This window comes from Aythya ferina, assembly GCF_964211825.1.
Source record: "Aythya ferina genome assembly, contig: HAP1_SCAFFOLD_132, whole genome shotgun sequence".
Taxonomy (NCBI): Eukaryota; Metazoa; Chordata; class Aves; order Anseriformes; family Anatidae; genus Aythya; species Aythya ferina.
Genome location: NW_028181393.1, coordinates 177,549 through 183,829, shown reverse-complemented (window position 1 = coordinate 183,829; position 6,281 = coordinate 177,549).

The following is a 6,281-nucleotide window of genomic DNA, read 5'->3' as shown; positions in this document are numbered from 1 at the left end:
TTACATTCCTGATGACCTCACCGTTAAGAGTCTGATGTTATCATCAACCAGGAGGCTTTCCGACCCCCATTGCCACATTCCCAAATCTCTCCCTTCTTTATTAATATCAGCCATTTTTCTGACACAAATTACCACTCCATATATAACAATCCCTCCTCTTCTTTTGAATGTCATTAATTCGTGTCCTGGCTTTGAATTTGGCCAAGGCCAATTGAACCATAAAAGAATGCTTTCACAATATTCTCTGTAAGATTTATAAACAAGTTTTTAGCAATGGTTGGAATCCCATAGTTAGCTCGTGTTTCAATTTCATGATTCCGCAGGGTGTATAATAATTGTACTTTTCCCAGTTAACCCTCCTTCATTATTAGCTCTTACCTCTATCCGCCATTGATAGGGGACCTCTTTCAGCTTGTAACTGGTTATCTTATTGCTTTCATTACATCGAGCATACTCTGGTTTCCATAGCATAGGTTTAACAGGCATAGTAGTGTTTGTTCCTGAATTCTTCCCCTCCGGGTGTTAACAATACATTCACTACAATTCTGAGACCAATAACATGTAATTAGGAGAGGTCCGGTAAAGGCCATGTTACCCGGTGGTTATTACCCTAAGGGGTTGCAGCCCTTGGTAAACCTTCTTGAGCCACAGTACTGGTCCCTTCTCCGGTCTTGCCCTCTCCCTGATGCTTCTTAGGAAATGGTCCAGACTTACACACGCAATAGTTCTTCTATTTGCGTTCAACTTTTCCACGAGTTAGTGGGGGCTCGATTCAAAGCAGATAACCAATCATCTAGGTAAATTTTCCCACCTATTATTTTAAATTTTTCAGGTAATTCAAGATGTTGTGGGTATCTCTACTGGAGGTGGCACTCCCCCTATGGGATTTTGGGGTCCCCCAATCCTTCTATTAGGGCCTTTATATGAGTTTCCAATGATGGCTAATATTCTAATCAGTACAAGATTTAATATACATACAATTAGCATCCAAAGGGTAGCTATGCCCTGATATGCTTCAAGTTCTTTTAAGCTTAACTTTCGGATCTCCAGAAGTAGACTCAACCTTCCAGGTTCCTGTTACGGGTCCCTTTACTCGTGATGCGTGTGTTCACCCCTTTTCCACCGTTCTTCTAGCCGTCTCTTTCGTAGTTCAGTAAAGTCCACCTGTATTCTCTCAAATGGTCGATATGCAATTCGTCTTCCTCCAGCAGGTGCTTGCCTAATCACCTTCTTATTCACCTTTTGACATGTTAAGCATCCTTGGATGGTTTGTTTGGCTATCTCATATATTCCTACAGACCCATAAAATTTTAGAAATTGATCACTCAATGCTTTTGTTCCCCAGTGGGTTTGTAGGTGTAGCTGTAAAAGTAGACACCTAGTTTGTTCCTTTGGCAGTATTTCTCTTCCATCAGGCAGAATCCATTTTCCTTCTTTCAGTTCTGCTCCTATGGTCTTTATAATTTTTATTTCTGCTTCTGTATACTTTTTCTCTTGTGTCCCTTTTCCGTTATCCGTTTCTTGTAGGGTGAGGACTACATCATGCTTCCTAAGAGCTGCTTCCCTAGCTTCTCTATCCACTAGGTTATTCCCTCTTATGTGGAAGGCAGTTCCCTTTTGATGTCCTCTGACATGTACCACAGCAATCTCCCTAGGTCCTCTCAGTGCCTGCAATATTTGAGTAACTAAAGTTTGGTGAATCAGCCCTTTTCCCTGTGTGCCTATGAGTCCCCTTTCTTCCCAAATTTTCCCAAATGGGTGGACTATTCTATAAGCATATTTAGAGTCTGTATAAATAGTGCCACTTTTTCCTTTCAATAGTTCTAGGGCTCGTAATAATGCATAAAGTTCACATGCTTGAGCGGACCAGGCAGCGCTGAGTGGTCCTGACTCTATTAGGACCATATCCCCATTTACGATGGCATACCCTGATCTTCTTTTTCCATCTACTACTTTGGATGATCCATCAATAAATAATTTTTCCCCTGTTTCTAATTCTGTCTCCTCGAGATCGGGTCGGATTTTGGTTTGCAATTCAATCACTTCCACGCAGTTATGTTGTAGTTCTGTTAGGGGTTCCCCATATCGAAATTGTGCAGGGCTCTGTGCAGCAGCTATTTTTCATTCTAAATCAGGGGAGTCGATCAGGATGGCCTCATCCTTCAGCATCCTACTATCAGTTAACCATTTTTCAGCCTTCTGCTGGAGTACTCCCCTAACATTATGTGGAGTATATATCTTCAGAGGTGCCCTACAAGTGACTTTTCTAGCTTCCTCAATCAGTAAGGCAGTAGCCACAATAGCCTGGAAGCACACTGGCCACCCCCTCCTCACAGGGTCTAATAGTCTGGAACAATATCCCACAGGTTTCTTGATTCCTGCCCATTCTTGACTTAGCTGTAATTGCAACTAACATATGCAGTTTGGTTAGAAACATTTACAAATAAATAAAAGGGTCTTTGTAAATCTGGGAGGCTCAGCACTGGCGCTTCTGTTAACGTTTTCTTGATCAACCTCAACTTTTCCTCATCTTCCTCGTTCCACTTAATTTTTTCTCCAGTCAATTTTTCATATAAAAACTTTGCCTTTTCACTAAACCCTTCAATCCAGGGTCTACAATATCCCAAGAGCCCGAGCAGTTGCCTCACTTCCTTCTTCGTTTTGGGTGATGATAGGGCTAAAATCCCAGATACCCTGTCAGCATCCGATTTTTTCTTTCCTTGGCTAAGCCCATGTCCTAAGTACCTTACTTCTTTTTCCACGAATTGTAATTTAGATTTTGAGACCTTCAACCCTTTTTCCCTAAGAAATTAAGTAATTCGATAGTGGTTCTCCGTGTCTCTTTTTCAGTCTCCCCAGCTATTAATAGGTCATCCACATATTGCAACAATTTCACTTCCCCCTTTACCTCAAAAAGTTGTAATAATTTTTCTGAGGTTTGGCCAAATAACTTTGGGTATTCAGTAAATCCCTGAGGAAGTACAGTCCATCTAAGCTGTTGTCGCCTTCCTGTTTCAGGGTCTTCCCATTCAAAGGCGAAGTAATTCCAAGACCCTTCACTTAATGGGCAGGCCCAGAAAGCATCCTTCAAATCTATTACACTATACCATTTATGCAGAGGTGTTAGGTGGTTTAATAAAGTATATGGGTTAGCCGCCACTGGAAATTTGGTTATGGTTCGCTGATTCACAGCCCTAAGATCCTGAACCAACCTGTATGATCCATCAGCCTTTTTTACTGGCAAAATGGGGGTATTATGTGGGGACATACATGGTTCCAGCATCCCCTTTTGGAGCAACCTGTCTATAACTGGTGTTATAAATGGCTAAATCCCCAAATAGGATTATAATCAACGTTTACAATTTATTAAAGGAATAGAAGTAAGCAAACAGTGCTGGGTGTGCCAGGAGTCTCCGCTCCACCTAGACGCACACCCGTTACATCAAGATGATGATTTTTTTTTGCTCCTAGACTAATACATATTCATTACTACTTCTAAAAAAAGCAGGGTTATTATAATTAGTTCCAGAATCTGAACCCCCCTACTGGAGCATGCGTATCAGTCTCTGGTGGTCCTTCTGGGGGTCTCTGGGGGTCTCCCATACTGAAGGCTCATAGTCTTCCTCTCAGGCTTTTTTTCTTGTCCTTCTTCTTTGTACTTCTTGGGTGCATGTCAAAAGCTTGCACAGCGTTCCCTGCAAGCTTTGTCTTGTAGCCGTCCTTCAGCTTTTCCCTTCTCCTTCATCTCCTGGCCAGATATCAGGGGCTTGCATAGTGTCCCATGCAAAAGTCGTAATAGTTAGCAGTTGTTCTGAAACCCCCGGATATCAGAGACTTCAAGGAAAAAACTTACGAATACATTTTCCTTCAAGCTCTCTATTGACAAGAATTGTTCAAACATTCCTCACACTGGTTTGAGTCCTCTTTTCCCCTCCAATGGGATAGGATATTACCTAATCCTTATTGGCTGTTGTGGATCCACTATTTCTACTACCAAGGGTTCCATATCTAATTTTTCTGAATCTCCCTCTTGGTACCATACCTGTGGGTCTATTTCTCCCTCATCTTCTTGGGTTAGGGTATATAGCTGAATTTTAAATTCTCCCCCCTGGCTCTTGATTTCCAACCCTAATCTTATTATTAAGTCCCTTCCTAATAGATTGTGCTCAGCCTCAGGCACCAGCAATAGGTCATTGAGACATAGTTTCTTTTCTGATTCTATTTCTATATTTTCCAATATAGGAACCTTAAAGGGCTCCTACTACCATGGTATTCCCCTTTCCTTCCTTAACCCCTTTTGGTAATTTTCTCATAGGTGATTTCTCTGCTCCAGTATCTACCAAAAAATACACCTCTTCCCTCTGGGGACCTATTAATAATTTTATCAAGGGCTCATTCGATGTTCGGGTCCCCAAAAGATATAGCCCCTGACACCCCTAGTCTTCCTTCAACATTTCTTCATCCTGTTTCTTTTTTCTACAGTTCCTCTGAAGATGCCCCTTTTTGCCACAATAGTAACAGATAAGGATTCTATCTTGTCCATTCCATTTATCCATGGGTTCTCTTTCACCCTGTTTTTCTCCTGATCCTTTCCTGCTTTCCTGTCCACTTTGTTTTTGACTTTCCCTTATTGCTGCCACAAAAACTTGCTTTTGCCTTCTGTTTTTCCCCATCTCTCCTCACATAGACCTTTTGTGCTTCCCTCAATAATTCTTCTAATCCTTTTTCATGCCAATCGTCAAGTTTCTCCAATTTCTTTCGGATGTCTTCCCAGGATTTTGCTACCAACTGGGTTCTCAACAGTGCCCCTCCTGCAGGGGAATCAGGATCTATCCCCAAGTACATCTGAAGGCTTTTTCTCAGCCTGTCTAACCCTTCAGTTGGAGATTCGTCTCTGCACTGACACTCGTTAAAAGCTTTATTTATATTTTGTCCCCTTGGAACCGATTCCTTTATCTCTTGTATCATTATGGTCCTAAGATCCCTCATATTTTGCCTCCCCTGAGCAGCCTGATGATCCCACTTAGGGTTGGTATTTGGCCATTTCACATCCCCTGGAGGACCTCCCTGATTTTGTCTTTCCCACAGTCTCATTCCTGCTTGCCTGATCATTCCTCTTTCTTCTATAGTGAAGAGGATTCCTAATATGGACTGCATTTCTTCCCAGGTATACGTGTTTGGACCTAGGAACTGGTCCAATCTTTCGGCAACTCCTAAAGGGTCATCTAAAAGGTTTCCCATTTCCTTCTTAAAATTTCTTACATCTGACGTGTTCAAAGGAACCACTACAAACCCTATTTCCCCCTGGTGCCCCCCAAGGGGTACCTTCCTCAAAGGTGATTCAAAGATTGAAGCCGAAATTCCTTGAAGTGGTATATTCTTTATTGCAGCGCTGGATGCACGGGGGATCTCTCCACCTATCATGCATACCCAAAGCGGAAAGCAGTCTTGAATTTATACAATCAATCTATTAATGTTCTACAAGCGCCTATACATATTCATCACCTATCCCCACCTTCCCTCGTTTCTCATGCTAATTAGCTTTTTGGCACCTTGCACCTGTGTATAGCCTCCCAAGAATTGCAGGCAGGGGTCTTTGGGATGTGGGCAGTGGTCTTTGGGAGGAAGAGCCCGAGTCCTCCTCACAGTGTACTTTTCACCATTGGTCAGAATTCTGCTGGGTTGGCATGTTTCTGAATTGCAAGAGCTGGCTTTTGCTGATTCTTCTGTTTGTTGTATCTTTATCATGAATTCCAATGTTCTGTTTTGAGATTTATAGTCCTTACATCTGTTTCTCTGTCTGTCTGCCGCTTCCTTATCGGGGGATTGTCCTTGCCTCCCCAATGTCTATTGCCCTTGCCTCCCCAATGTCTCCTTAATCAATCCCCCCTTTTCTTTTCCCATGCAAATTCTTTTGCATCAGATTTATTATTCGCAGTAACACAACAAAGCAGGCATCTAAACAACATGTACACAAATATTCCTAACACCACTAGCGCAATTAGAGCAATGAAAACTTGTTTCAACCATTGGAAATTGGGCAACCAGGAGGTTAACTTATTCCATATTTCACTAAAATTCCATGAAAGATCATCTTTACTGATTTCATGTATGATCTTTGTTTGCTTCCCTATTTCTTCCAGGTCAGCAGAGATTCTTCCGCTCTGATCTACATACAGACAACAACTTGTGTTTATTACTGTACAGACTCCCCTTTGAACGGCCAATAACAAGTCTAGGGCCATCCGATTTTGTAATGCTACCTGTGATAAGCTAGATAT